The sequence below is a fragment of the Drosophila miranda genome (genome assembly GCF_003369915.1).
Source record: "Drosophila miranda strain MSH22 chromosome Y unlocalized genomic scaffold, D.miranda_PacBio2.1 Contig_Y2_pilon, whole genome shotgun sequence".
Classification (NCBI taxonomy): domain Eukaryota; kingdom Metazoa; phylum Arthropoda; class Insecta; order Diptera; family Drosophilidae; genus Drosophila; species Drosophila miranda.
The window spans coordinates 26,729,744-26,745,487 of record NW_022881614.1 but is presented as its reverse complement, the minus strand read 5'-3'; the positions used below and the strand labels follow the sequence as shown (position 1 = coordinate 26,745,487).

At 43.7% G+C, this 15,744-nt stretch overlaps 1 protein-coding gene and 1 long non-coding RNA gene across 2 annotated transcripts in view; one reads left to right on the top strand and one right to left on the bottom strand.

Annotated features, from left to right (window-relative positions):
• Positions 1 to 15,744, bottom strand: part of LOC117193902 — a gene marked incomplete at its 5' end in the record, with an annotated part of 135,439 nt that overhangs the window by 75,327 nt on the left and 44,368 nt on the right. The window lies entirely within an intron of this gene.
• Positions 2,067 to 2,570, top strand: LOC117192176. The gene is made up of 2 exons (XR_004474239.1): positions 2,067 to 2,372; positions 2,450 to 2,570. It is a non-coding gene; the product is annotated as an uncharacterized LOC117192176 (long non-coding RNA).

Genomic DNA, 15,744 nt, shown 5'->3' with positions numbered 1-15,744 from the left:
AATTACAGAGGTTCCCGATGATCAAGACGTAATCACGACAAGCCGCCTTCGTAAAGAAGCGCCGATTTCTGCGTTCGACGATCATCCCAGCGTAGCCGCCAGCTGCGCCCAAGCAAGCATCTTCAAGAGGGCCGTTGGAAAAATAACGGTTCTGCCCCTTCAGGATGGATCTGTTGAAAGCCTTTGCCTTCCAACGGGGGGTGAATGTTCGGAGCAGAACCCAGCCGATTAGCTGCTTGCCAAATAGCACCTAATTCTTGGCCCTCAGCCGCTTATTTTGTTTGTTACTTATGTCTATGTCACTCATTTGTTTGTTAAAGCTTTGCGCTTGCTTGCCCTGCTAAACGCTCTCTGCCAGTTCGCTCTTCGCTATCTCCGCTTTGCGTCTGCCTACCGACGTCGGCCGAGCGAAGCTGCGCTTAGCGATCGGAGCGGCAATGTAAAGGGCAGGCAAGCCACACTTGCAATTTGGATGTCACGCATTAAAGAACACATCGTAATTTTATTTCTGCGCCGAGTTTTATTTAATTCGAAATAATTAGTCGGCCGATTGGGGATAAAAAACATTATCTCCACAACGTATATCTCAGAATTTCGCCCCACCCCCTTCCGCCCCCACAAAGGACGAAAATCTGTTGCATCCACAATATTGCAGATTCGAGAAAACTAAAAACGCAGAATCATAGATAATGACCATATCTATCAGACTGCTGAATCTGCATCAGATCGGATCATTTTTATACCCAAAAGGAACAAATCAATTTGCACTGGCTACGCAGCGCCCGACGTCACGCTCAGACTGATTTTCTGTCTCTCTCGCACGCACTCTTTGTAGTGTCGTTTAATATTAGTGGCGTCTGCCGGAGGAGATCGGATCATTTTTATACCCAAAAGGAACAAATCAATTTGCACTGGCTACGCAGCGCCCGACGTCACGCTCAGACTGATTTTCTGTCTCTCTCGCACGCACTCTTTGTCGTGTCGTTTAATATTAGCGGCGTCTGCCGGAGGAGAGCCATACTGACTAAGTATCGGGTATAACTGTAGAGTTGCGGTGTCCGCAGCAACTCACAACGTTCACCCTCGTTTTCTTCCACGTTTTCCCAGCTCAGAGCCGGTGTTCTGCTGGCTCTCCGATCCAGCGTCAGCGTGGGCGGCTAGCGTCGTCATCTTCCGCGGCGGCAGAGGGCTGGCGCCGTCGTTCGGCGTCGACGCTGCGCCGGTGACTTTCGTCTCTCTGTCTCGCTGCTGGCGCGTCGTTACTTCGCTTTAGTTTTCCGCGTCTCTCTTCTGCCGTTGCTGCTGTGGGCTTACTGTTCCAGCGCTTCGTTGCTGCGTCGACGCTGGCGGCTTATCTTTTCGGCGCTTCTCGTCTTCGGCCGTCGCTGAATTGATGCTGTTGGCTACCGTTTCGGCTCTTGGTGTATTTCTCTCTCTTTGGCTTCCGCTGCGTTGTTGTTGTCGGGTTTTGTTTCTTGGTGTATTCCTCCCCGTTTTGGCGTCGGTGCCGTTAGGTTTCGGTTCTTGGTGTATTCCTCGCCGTTGCTGTGTCGGTGCCGTTGGATTTCGATTCTTGGTGTATCCCTCTCCCTCTTTGGCCGCTGCTGCGTCGTTGTCGTTGGGTTTCTGCTTTCTCGGTGTATTCACGCCGTTGCTGCGTCGATGCCGTTGGTTTTCGGTCCTCGGTGTATTCCTCTCTCGTTTTGGCTGCTGCTGCGTCGTTGTTTTTCGGTTTTGGTTCTGAAAAGCCAGTGGCGTCCGCCGTGATCGCGACTTTCCCCCCCGTGGCCTTCACCACAAATATTAATGCGTAAACGAAATTATTTTTGTAACGCAGCTGGAGATACCCTTTAAGGGAGGCTAAGGCAGAACTTTTATTAAAACTGTAAACATACATATATTCGTGACTTTTGTGGAGTGTTAACCTAAAGTTTTGATAACCTCTCAGGAAATATCCTTTAAAAGGTTTCTGCTTAATCGACCCCAAAGGGTGTAGTGGCGCCTGTCCAACCAAAAATATCGGACAACCGTCCCACGGTTTTCCCTTCCCTTAGACATGCACCTTGCACCTTTTGGGCAGTTACGCGCAAGAAAAAAATGACATAAGTTAACAGCGGCTACTGTCAAGGTGTGGTGAGAAAAGGGGAATGAGAGAACCAAGGGCTCAAGCGGAAGGAGAGTGGCTTGGGCATGTTTCTTTCCAATTTTACTCGCGATCCCAGACGGACGTCTGAGGAAAATACTCAAGTAGTGCAGTGAAAGGAAAAATTCTAACCTCGACCGTAATTACCGCGTGTCCATCGTGGCTAAGATCTAGTCAAAAGATCAGCCGACCATTCCTACGTTTATTAAGCGAAGGCCGAACCCATCGGGTGAGTGAAAATTTTACCCCAACTGCCGGCCAACCGAAAATTAAAGTTCGTTTTTTTTCTTCAAAACCTAACCATAGGTTTGGCCGTACGTAATACCGTACGAAACGCCGGTCGTAGTGCCGTAAGCCGTACCCACTACAGTCTCGTCACCTTACCACACATATAAATACCCAGCGTCCCGATCGACTACAGTATGTGTTAGCCGTCTTCGCCCCCAAATCTTCTTTCGGCGTGGCGTCTGCATACATGTGAGCATCACTGTATTTACCGCAGCGTGTACCGGCGTGGGTCCACACACATACAAGCCTTGCTCGGCCTACACCAGTGAAAAACGGTCGATTGGCTTTTATCTACGCGTGCAGTGACATACATATGTACATATGTATGTAGGTGTGAAATTGACTATTCCCTCTTCAGTGACTTTCGTCATTGCTACGTCGCTTACGCCGCCCGCATACGAACAGTAACACTAAAGAGAAGACATTTACCGGTGCCGAAATACTGTTTGCGTTGCTGATGAAGTCATTCGGTGTCTCGATCATGATGGCTATGCCCATGCATTTCTTCATATTAGAATAATACTTTGGAACCCCACTATTGTACTGACCCTAGGATTAACATTAAAAGTTAAATTCGTGTGATTCGGTTTGGTTGGCTAATCATAAGGAAATGTGCAGCTAAAAGGAAAGGAACTAAAACTAATACTCGCGCGTATCGCCTATCTACTCTGACACACTGATATTTACAAGTTTTCAGCCACCCTCATCGACCACATGGAAGCGCTTTCATCGTTGGATTTGATCGTGATGTGAGTGAGAACCTGTGAACGTCGGCTATATGTGAATTCAAAATTTTACGCAAGTCGAAGCAACATTAAAGATGCCATGCCTCGACCGTAAACTTCCCAGCCGTACTGTAACGCTGACCATTCCAATTGTTCACGTGTTTGTTTTGTTCTGCTCTTTCGCAAGCAATGTAACTTTCTGCAATTCCGAATCTATCGACAACCGAACTTATGATTGGGATTACCCCACAAGCAATTGCTGTGCACTTTAAAGATGCACCCATCCGTCCCTTGTGTTTGCCTTTAAACTGAAAACCATTCGAATATATTTCTATTTGTGTAACGTAATTACCATTATTCCTGAATATACTCTTTATAATTAGTTGACTCTAGTCTAATAAGATCTTTCATCATGATATTTTTATATATATGTATATAATTAATCTTAATTGCAGCTTATTTGAACATATTATCCTTATTACTTTAGTAGCCTTTATACACATATATCTACCCTCTTAGCGGCCATGAGAGCTTGTAGGAAAGTTTAATGAATAAACTGTTTGTAATGAATTCCCGTTAATTGTTGCCATTATTAAGGATCATGTGGCGCCGAGACTACGTAACCTAGCAGAAGTAGAGCGTTTATTTTAGGGATCGCTACCCATTACTCAGCCTATTTGGACCGGTGCGATCAAGGAAGGGTGGGCATACCGAGTTGCAATGACACCGCAACTCCCGCTCGAATTAGTTCCGCTGACTCATCTCCCTACACTGTCATTTCTCTGTAAATTTCTTCCGTCTGAACCTTGAACCGCACGCGAAACTTATTTTTATTGTCTTTGCTCCTAATGCTCGAGCTCGTGACGCGATCTCTCCCTACCCCACCCCCACTCTACCCGACTAACCATGAGACCGGCAGCAACGCGTGCATGGATCTCGATCATACCCTCCATCTGCTCGTCTACCGTTTCAGATCCTAGCCTCCTGCTTCGTTATCTGTTACAGTATTAGCAATATATATTTATATATATAATAAATTTAAAAGAAACGAGGGGGAACGTTGTAAGTTGCTGCGGAGACCGCAACTCTACAGTTATACCCGATACTAAGTCAGTATGGCTCTCCTCCGACAGACGCCGCTAATATTAAACGACACGACAAGGAGTGCGTGCGAGAGAGACAGAAAATCAGTCTGAGCGTGACGTCGGGGGCTGCGTAGCCAGTGCAAATTGATTTGTTCCTTTTGGCTGTAAAAAGAATCGGATCTGATCCAGATTCATAAATCTGATAGATATGGTCATTATCTCTGATTCTGATTTCTCGAATGTGCAATATTGTGGATGCAACAGATTTTCGTCCTTTGTGGGGGCGGAAAAGGGTGGGGCGAAATTCTGAGATATACGTTTTATAGTGAGATCTAACAGAAGTGCGGATACCAAATTTGGTTACTTTAGCCCTAATAGTCTCTGAGATTTGTGGATGCCCCAGATTTTCGTCCTTTGCGGGGGCGGAAGGGGGTGTGGCGAAATTTGGACACGAAACGGTCAAGGGCCGATATCACAGGAGAGGGGTTACCTAATTTGGTTGCTCTGGCTCTTATAGGTTCTGAGATCCTTGAACTCATATTTTGCAATTGGCAAAGTCGACCATGAAACCTGTGTGTTAGAGAGAGACAGAGCGAGAAAGAATGAAATTGTTGTCTTGATTCTGGCTAAAATCATTATACGATCTGGTTCAGATTTTGCACTGTAGAAGATATGGTCATCCTCACCGATTCTGCGTTTTTCGTTTAATCGTATCTTTAAAAATGTGGATGCCACAGATTTTCGTTCTTTGTGGGGGCGGAAGTGGGCGGGGCGAAGTTTTGAAATATTTTTTTAGCAGTGACATATCACAGAAGTCTGGATCCAAAACATCGTTGCTCTAGCTCTTATAGTCTTTGAGCACTTGGCGCTAAAGGGGACGGACGGACGGACAGACGGACAGACAGACAGGGCTCAATCGACTCGGCTATTGATGCTGATCAAGAATATATATACTTTATGGGGTCGGAAAAGATTCCTTCTGGACGTTACACACATCCACTTTTACCACAAATCTAATATACCCCAATACTCATTTTGAGTATCGGGTATAATTGTAGTAGTTTAAGTTGCTTGATGGCAACGAGTAACATTTATTTGATAAGTATGTTGGACTTAAAATTATAACAGCTCCAAGTTTTACAAGTATGTTTGTGACTAATTATATGCGTGTACGTCTGATGCGTGGCTGAACTGACAACTGACTGATCTCTCTCTCTTGCTATCGGCTCTCTCAGAGCCGATTACTGCTCTATCCCGACGACACGACGAAAACACGACCGCTTCGTGTCTCTCTCTTTCCTTCGTTTCCTACATTCGGCTGTCCTGACGGACCATTCGCCTCGGATGGGTCTAGCCAAGGTTTCATATATTCTGAAACTGTAGAGGTCTTATAGGGACCCTCAGTATCCCCAATCTTCTCGACTTCGTACCTTCCATGATTCTTTACCCTTACCACCTTATACGGCCCTATATACTTTCCTTTTAGCTTTAATCCAGTACCATCCTGAGTACGCTTGATAGCTACTAGCTCATTAACCTTATACTGTCTATCTAGTTTCCTTTTTAAGTCAAAACTCTTCTTGTTTTCCTGCTGTAACCGTGCAATGTTTTCAACTACTTTCTTTCTAATTTTTTCGCGGTCCTTGTTCAACTCTTCGATAAGTGATTCTTCCAATATTTCTTTTATTTTTGGATCCATTCCTATACGCATGTCTAGCCCAGTCAATATCTTGAAAGGTGTTACCTTGGTACTTCGCGGCTCAACACTGTTGATCATTTGCTGTACTTTTCCTAGATGCTTATACCAACTACCGGAATTACCCTGACACAATTTCGACAACATAGGCACCACTATCTTGTGCATCCTTTCGACTTGACCATTCCCACGTGGAACGCCTGTGGCAATCATTAAATGCTGTGTTTTCTCTCTCTCACAATATTCACGAAACAAATTGGACATAAACGCTGCACCCCTATCCGTCACTATTCTGTTCGTATTACCAAAACTAGTCCCCTGAATTGCACTGGGAACTTTTCGACTGCCCTCGTCTTCTCATCACTTGTTCTTATCGTATTCTTTTCTATTATATACCCCAGAAAATTAACCTTTTGTCGTAACAGCTGACACTTTCTCCAATTTATACGTAGCCCATTCATTTCCGCTATCTTCAGTACTTTTCTCAACTTTAACAAACCCTCTTCTATATCTTGACTACAAATAATAACGTCATCCATATAGACTGCTGCTTCATTATTCTTTACCAAATCTCTCAACACAGCCATTATAAATCTGGTAAACACCGCTGGAGAATTTGAAATTCCAAATGGTACATATAAAAATTCGAACTGACCATTCTGAGTCACAAAAGACGTATATTTTTGAGACTCGACTTCTACAGGCACATGGAAAAAACCATTCGTTAAATACAACGTGGTGAAATACTTTGCACCCTGCAGTTTCTCCAACACTGTATCCATATGTGACATTGGAAAGTTATCGCGAACTATTTTCTCATTCAGCTTTCGGTAATCACAGCATAGTCTCTTGCTACCGTTCTTTTTGGGTACCAACACTACTGGTGATGCATACTCCGATGTACTTGGCTTTATAATCTTCTGAGCCAGCCATTCTTCCACTTGCTTGTCCACGATTTCCTGTTCACACAACGGTAATCGTCTCGGATGCTAGAAAACTGGTATCTCATCCACTAATACAATTTTCATTTTTATCGGCGCTTCTACATTTCTCTGAGGTTGGTACTTTCCTACCATACCCCTAACCTCTCTAGCATGTACTTCACTGAGATGACCAACATCAATTGAAAACTCCTTCTCAACTTCGTCAATACTTGACATGCAAATGCCTTTATATTCATTAAACAATTCCACGCATGAGGACGATGCTACCTGATCAAGTTTCTTATCTTTATCCTCGCCACAAACTCTACGAACAAATCTTATTCCTGTCTTAGAAACTTGCATGTCAACATGATCCAGAATAGTCTTTCCTAAAATGGCTTCAAAACCAATATCCTCGTCTGGAATGACATGAAATTCTACCTCCATTTCAGTCTCATCGATTTTCACTGGTATCGAAAAGCTACCAAAAGTTACAACTTAACTATCTCCAACACCTGTTAAACATTTCTCCTGGCCGATCAGTTCAAGATTTCCAAATTTCAAAAATACCCTCCTGCGAATTAAACACAAATCTGCTCCAGTATCAATCAAACCTTGGAATACCAAATTCGCGTACTTAATATCCTTTAATTCCAAACCTGATGGAGTGAAAATACCTGACGGCTTATCAACGACTTCCTTATCTCGAATAATGTTCGTATTCGATCTCTTTTCTTGTCTGGTTTCGACCTTGACATTACAGCTTGCAGCACGGTGTCCTGGTTGGCCACATTTGAAACAACAAAAATCATTTTTGGGACAATCTTTCCTCAAATGCGATTTGTCTCCACACTTAAAACATTTCCTAAAATTCTCTGCCATCGACCCTTTCACCGAACTCTCACTTTTATTACTCAGCGGCCAATTCTTACTCATCGGCTTGGATCCGCCTCTAGCTTTCTGCTAAACATCGATCTGAAATTTAAGCTCCTTTAAGTTTCTAGCTTGGTACAGCATTGCCTTACTTGCCCTAGCGTCTGGCATACCATCCACAAAATATTCGATTAAACTCTCTTCATCTAGTTTAATTGGCTTGGCTATCTCCATTAACGCATACAAAAACTCATGCAACGACTCTCCTTTTTTCTGCTGGCGCTTTTGCAACATTCTATGTACTTCTACGGACGACAGTTTAACACTAAACTCATCCAACAGAGCTGCCTTCAACGAATTCCAGTTACGAATATCACGCAAACTACGAGCGAAAGATTTTGCTGCACCAACTAACAACTGCTTGGCATAAATGAATAATTGTAATTGACTCCATTGAACAGTAGCTGCGCATTCTTCTAATTCCTCTATCCATTGATTGATGTCGGGGACCTTCCACGTCTTTTAGCGTAAACCAAGATTTATACTCTGCCTGTCGCGTACCTGGTTGAACTGCTACGGTATCATCCACTGCTGTTACTACGGACTCATCCTCTGACTCTTCTTCATCCTCAACTGGAAAGCCGTGATGCATTAATAGTCTATCTTGCAAATCGCGCTTTCGTCCCGTCGTCTGCAACGCAAGCTCTCTTAACTTCTCTCGCAAATCTGCGACTCTCAGTGTCATTATCTCTTCAACTTGCATCGTGACGATTTAAATACAAAATAATTGATATTAGCTTATATCTAAGAAAATGTAATTAAATCAACTTAAACAACCTTATTACTGCTGGCCTATTAACAATTTTCCAGTTAACATCGACTCCGAAAACGCCTTTAAAGTCGTCACTGTTAACGATCGCTTCTCTGTTAACGCTCACCTTACTATGGGTTTACCCTTGTTAACTCTCGCTTCTGCGCAGAACTTTCCAGACTCCAAGTTTGACGCACACACACCACCACATCCAGATCTCGCTTGCCTGTCGATGTCGCTGTTGCCGTCCTCTCTTTGTTGCCTTGCCTTGCTCTCGCTGTTCGCCGTTAACTCGTTGTCGCTTCCCGAATCGTCGCTGCTTCTGCTGTTACAAAATGGTCGTCTCCTTGCTGCTTGTCTCTTCTTGTAGTTGTAGTCTCCGTCCGACGCAGTGCAACACAACAACAATCAATGTTCTTTGATTCTTGCTGTTTGCTGCCGTCGTTTTGTCGCTTCTGCTTCCTTTGGAACGAACGCGCTCAGATTGTCGTCTCTGTTCCGCTTGTCTCCTTGTAGCTCTAGCCTCTCAGACGCAATGCACAACAACAATAACGAAGGGTTTGATTCTTGCTGTGTTTGCTGCCGTCTGCCGTCGTTTTGTCGCTTCTGCTCTCTTTGGAACGAACGCGCTCAGATTGTCGTCTCTGTGCCGCTTGTCTCCTTGTAGCTCTAGCCTCTCAGACGCAATGCACAACAACAACAACGAAGGTTTTGATTCTTGCTGTGTTTGCTGCCGTCTGCCGTCGTTTTGTCGCTTCAGCTCTCTTGAATGTCTGCTCACACTAATGCGCCTTCTTCGACAAGTGTCTCTCTCGCACTTATAGGCCAGACTGCAATTCAATTTCGCACCGCGACCGATCTCTTGTGTCCCCAGTCTCGTGTTCGCCAAAATTTCCAAATACACGCACAAAGCTCACTTGCAAATGTTGTTGTCTTGGGCTTATTTTCGGACGAGCCCCCAATTTGTAGTAGTTTAAGTTGCTTGATGGCAACGAGTAACATTTATTTGATAAGTATGTTGGACTTAAAATTATAACAGCTCCAAGTTTTACAAGTATGTTTGTGACTAATTATATGCGTGTACGTCTGATGCGTGGCTGAACTGACAACTGACTGATCTCTCTCTCTTGCTATCGGCTCTCTCAGAGCCGATTACTGCTCTATCCCGACGACACGACGAAAACACGACCGCTTCGTGTCTCTCTCTTTCCTTCGTTTCCTACATTCGGCTGTCCTGACGGACCATTCGCCTCGGATGGGTCTAGCCAAGGTTTCATATATTCTGAAACTGTAGAGGTCTTATAGGGACCCTCAGTATCCCCAATCTTCTCGACTTCGTACCTTCCATGATTCTTTACCCTTACCACCTTATACGGCCCTATATACTTTCCTTTTAGCTTTAATCCAGTACCATACTGAGTACGCTTGATAGCTACTAGCTCATTAACCTTATACTGTCTATCTAGTTTCCTTTTTAAGTCAAAACTCTTCTTGTTTTCCTGCTGTAACCGTGCAATGTTTTCAACTACTTCCTTTCTAATTTTTTCGCGGTCCTTGTTCAACTCTTCGATAAGTGATTCTTCCAATATTTCTTTTATTTTTGGATCCATTCCTATACGCATGTCTAGCCCAGTCAATATCTTGAAAGGTGTTACCTTGGTACTTCGCGGCTCAACACTGTTGATCATTTGCTGTACTTTTCCTAGATGCTTATACCAACTACCGGAATTACCCTGACACAATTTCGACAACATTGGCACCACTATCTTGTGCATCCTTTCGACTTGACCATTCTCACGTGGAACGCCTGTGGCAATCATTAAATGCTGTGTTTTCTCTCTCTCACAATATTCACGAAACAAATTGGACATAAACGCTGCACCCCTATCCGTCACTATTCTGTTCGTATTACCAAAACTAGTCCCCTGAATTGCACTGGGAACTTTTCGACTGCCCTCGTCTTCTCATCACTTGGTCTTATCGTATTCTTTTCTATTATATACCCCAGAAAATTAACCTTTTGTCGTAACAGCTGACACTTTCTCCAATTTATACGTAGCCCATTCATTTCCGCTATCTTCAGTACTTTTCTCAACTTTAACAAACCCTCTTCTATATCTTGACTACAAATAATAACGTCATCCATATAGACTGCTGCTTCATTATTCTTTACCAAATCTCTCAACACAGCCATTATAAATCTGGTAAACACCGCTGGAGAATTTGAAATTCCAAATGGTACATATAAAAATTCGAACTGACCATTCTGAGTCACAAAAGACGTATATTTTTGAGACTCGACTTCTACAGGCACATGGAAAAAACCATTCGTTAAATACAACGTGGTGAAATATTTTGCACCCTGCAGTTTCTCCAACACTGTATCCATATGTGACATTGGAAAGTTATCGCGAACTATTTTCTCATTCAGCTTTCGGTAATCACAGCATAGTCTCTTGCTACCGTTCTTTTTGGGTACCAACACTACTGGTGATGCATACTCCGATGTACTTGGCTTTATAATCTTCTGAGCCAGCCATTCTTCCACTTGCTTGTCCACGATTTCCTGTTCACACAACGGTAATCGTCTCGGATGCTAGAAAACTGGTATCTCATCCACTAATACAATTTTCATTTTTATCGGCGCTTCTACATTTCTCTGAGGTTGGTACTTTCCTACCATACCCCTAACCTCTCTAGCATGTACTTCACTGAGATGACCAACATCAATTGAAAACTCCTTCTCAACTTCGTCAATACTTGACATGCAAATGCCTTTATATTCATTAAACAATTCCACGCATGAGGACGATGCTACCTGATCAAGTTTCTTATCTTTATCCTCGCCACAAACTCTACGAACAAATCTTATTCCTGTCTTAAAAACTTGCATGTCAACATGATCCAGAATAGTCCTTCCTAAAATGGCTTCAAAACCAATATCCTCGTCTGGAATGACATGAAATTCTACCTCCATTTCAATCTCATCGATTTTCACTGGTATCGAAAAGCTACCAAAAGTTACAACTTAACTATCTCCAACACCTGTTAAACATTTCTCCTGGCCGATCAGTTCAAGATTTCCAAATTTCAAAAATACCCTCCTGCGAATTAAACACAAATCTGCTCCAGTATCAATCAAACCTTGGAATACCAAATTCGCGTACTTAATATCCTTTAATTCCAAACCTGATGGAGTGAAAATACCTGACGGCTTATCAACGACTTCCTTATCTCGAATAATGTTCGTATTCGATCTCTTTTCTTGTCTGGTTTTGACCTTGACATTACAGCTTGCAGCACGGTGTCCTGGTTGGCCACATTTGAAACAACAAAAATCATTTTTGGGACAATCTTTCCTCAAATGCGATTTGTCTCCACACTTAAAACATTTCCTAAAATTCTCTGCCATCGACCCTTTTACCGAACTCTCACTTTTATTACTCAGCGGCCAATTCTTACTCATCGGCTTGGATCCGCCTCTAGCTTTCTGGTAAACATCGATCTGAAATTTAAGCTCCTTTAAGTTTCTAGCTTGGTACAGCATTGCCTTACTTGCCCTAGCGTCTGGCATACCATCCACAAAATATTCGATTAAACTCTCTTCATCTAGTTTAATTGGCTTGGCTATCTCCATTAACGCATACAAAAACTCATGCAACGACTCTCCTTTTTTCTGCTGGCGCTTTTGCAACATTCTATGTACTTCTACGGACGACAGTTTAACACTAAACTCATCCAACAGAGCTGCCTTCAACGAATTCCAGTTACGAATATCACGCAAACTACGAGCGAAAGATTTTGCTGCACCAACTAACAACTGCTTGGCATAAATGAATAATTGTAATTGACTCCATTGAACAGTAGCTGCGCATTCTTCTAATTCCTCTATCCATTGATTGATGTCGGGGACCTTCCACGTCTTTTAGCGTAAACCAAGATTTATACTCTGCCTGTCGCGTACCTGGTTGAACTGCTACGGTATCATCCACTGCTGTTACTACGGACTCATCCTCTGACTCTTCTTCATCCTCAACTGGAAAGCCGTGATGTATTAATAGTCTATCTTGCAAATCGCGCTTTCGTCCCGTCGTCTGCAACGCAAGCTCTCTTAACTTCTCTCGCAAATCTGCGACTCTCAGTGTCTTTATCTCTTCAACTTGCATCGTGACGATTTAAATACAAAATAATTGATATTAGCTTATATCTAAGAAAATGTAATTAAATCAACTTAAACAACCTTATTACTGCTGGCCTATTAACAATTTTCCAGTTAACATCGACTCCGAAAACGCCTTTAAAGTCGTCACTGTTAACGATCGCTTCTCTGTTAACGCTCACCTTACTATGGGTTTACCCTTGTTAACTCTCGCTTCTGCGCAGAACTTTCCTGACTCCAAGTTTGACGCACACACACCACCACATCCAGATCTCGCTTGCCTGTCGATGTCGCTGTTGCCGTCCTCTCTTTGTTGCCTTGCCTTGCTCTCGCTGTTCGCCGTTAACTCGTTGTCGCTTCCCGAATCGTCGCTGCTTCTGCTGTTACAAAATGGTCGTCTCCTTGCTGCTTGTCTCTTCTTGTAGTTGTAGTCTCCGTCCGACGCAGTGCAACACAACAACAATCAATGTTCTTTGATTCTTGCTGTTTGCTGCCGTCGTTTTGTCGCTTCTGTTTCCTTTGGAACGAACGCGCTCAGATTGTCGTCTCTGTGCCGCTTGTCTCCTTGTAGCTCTAGCCTCTCAGACGCAATGCACAACAACAATAACGAAGGGTTTGATTCTTGCTGTGTTTGCTGCCGTCTGCCGTCGTTTTGTCGCTTCTGCTCTCTTTGGAACGAACGCGCTCAGATTGTCGTCTCTGTGCCGCTTGTCTCTTTGTAGCTCTAGCCTCTCAGACGCAATGCACAACAACAACAACGAAGGTTTTGATTCTTGCTGTGTTTGCTGCCGTCTGCCGTCGTTTTGTCGCTTCAGCTCTCTTGAATGTCTGCTCACACTAATGCGCCTTCTTCGACAAGTGTCTCTCTCGCACTTATAGGCCAGACTGCAATTCAATTTCGCACCGCGACCGATCTCTTGTGTCCCCAGTCTCGTGTTCGCCAAAATTTCCAAATACACGCACAAAGCTCACTTGCAAATGTTGTTGTCTTGGGCTTATTTTCGGACGAGCCCCCAATTTGTAGTAGTTTAAGTTGCTTGATGGCAACGAGTAACATTTATTTGATAAGTATGTTGGACTTAAAATTATAACAGCTCCAAGTTTTACAAGTATGTTTGTGACTAATTATATGCGTGTACGTCTGATGCGTGGCTGAACTGACAACTGACTGATCTCTATCTCTTGCTATCGGCTCTCTCAGAGCCGATTACTGCTCTATCCCGACGACACGACGAAAACACGACCGCTTCGTGTCTCTCTCTTTCCTTCGTTTCCTACATAATAATAATAATTGGCGCCCAACGTGGGGCCCGAGCTGTCACAGCCCCAGTAAATGTCCGAAAGACAGTCAACTACACCCGACTGGAAAATTCCTTATCCTTCTTGGTTCAGACAACCTTGCTAACTTCCTCAATATCGGTTGTGAAGGTATAGTGTAGCGAGAGCGACTGTTGAAATCCTGATGTTTTCCATTAAGATCTTGGTCCAGTCCACTTAAGCTGCATCTGACTTAACCACTGCCGGTATATCGATCGAGTGCAAGTAGATATTCCCTCCGTCGATCGAAATTGGGTTAATTTATGGCGACAAGCTATAACCTATCTCGCGGAGTTGAGAGTATACGCAAGGAAGTTTATTTGCAGCTTTTTCTATTTTCTATCATCCTCCCAACTATAAAGAGCATCGTCGACTGTCGAAATCCTGAAGCTTTTAGAATAAGCTCTTGGTCCAGTTGACGCAAAGTAAGACCTACTTGGTCCAGTTTTCGTGATAGGATTCAGCCGTTGATAGAAATCAGGTGTATGTATGGCAAAAAGCTATCGCCTGTCTCGCGGTAGAAGGAACCTGTCCGACTCAGTATCTTTGTTTTCTACACGAATTCGTCTCTTAGACAGTGAGATTAGATAGCGAACGAGATTCAGGCTATCTCTTATGTGCATCGAAGCAGAATCATGATACTGTTATTTAAAAACATTTTGTCATTTCTATTCCTTTGCCTTTATATATAAATTAGTCCGTATTTAGTGTCGTTATTATCTATAAAAGATCGTTGGGTAACAGATTTTGTACGATAATCAGGCCCCTAAGTCGTAGTCCCGAGAATTTCGCTCAAGTAGAGAATCAGGGAATAATTTGTAGCACGTGCGCCAAGGAAGTTGACTACCTAGCTCAGTTAATTACCACCAGCTGTGGACACCAATTCCACCGAGTCTGTTTTAACCGTAAAGCTGGAGCCAAAAAGCTTTGTCCTGTCTGCCACGTTAGCTTGCATGGATCGGCTTTGAATTTAGCTGAGGAGATTGCCGCAGTCCAGACTGCAAGCCAAGACCCCAGCACAACCATGCACCAGACTAGGTCTAAGGGTAGGGCAACCGATCCCAACGCAGACGCCCCAAGCGGGTCAACTGTTAGTGAGACTAACTCGGAAGTACAAATGGAAGCAAATGCCGCTTCGACCAATGCAGGTCTACACCAGGTTATTGCCGATGCTTTGGCAGCTGCAATGAAGGCTCAAACCAACATAATAGCGCAGACCATAGAAACTGGCCTGCAGAAATTATCGATTCAGCAAACGGCGTCCCGTGAAAGTATTGAAAGTGTTCGTTCACAACCAATCAATATACAAACCATCGACGAAGTAGAACAAAAAACGTTTCAGCAACTGTTCGGGGGTAGTTCGGAAAGACAGACGGACAGAGAGCCACCAGCTAGATATAGTCTAGGAGGGACCCCGCCAGTCACAGAGCTACGAGCTGATAGAATAAGCCAAATCATTTCAAATTGGAAAATACGGTTTTCAGGTCATTCCTCCATTGGCGTGGACGACTTCATTTATAGGGTAAATGCCATGACCAACCAATCCTTAAATGGAAATTTTGAACTGTTAGCCAGATATGCGAGCAACCTGTTTGAGGGCAGTGCCAGTGAATGGTTCTGGCGATACCACAAGAGTGTCCCCCTCATCCGATGGTCCGACCTGTGCGTAGCACTCAAGACTCAATTCAAAGACGGACGTACCGACTTGGATATCCGCTCAGCGA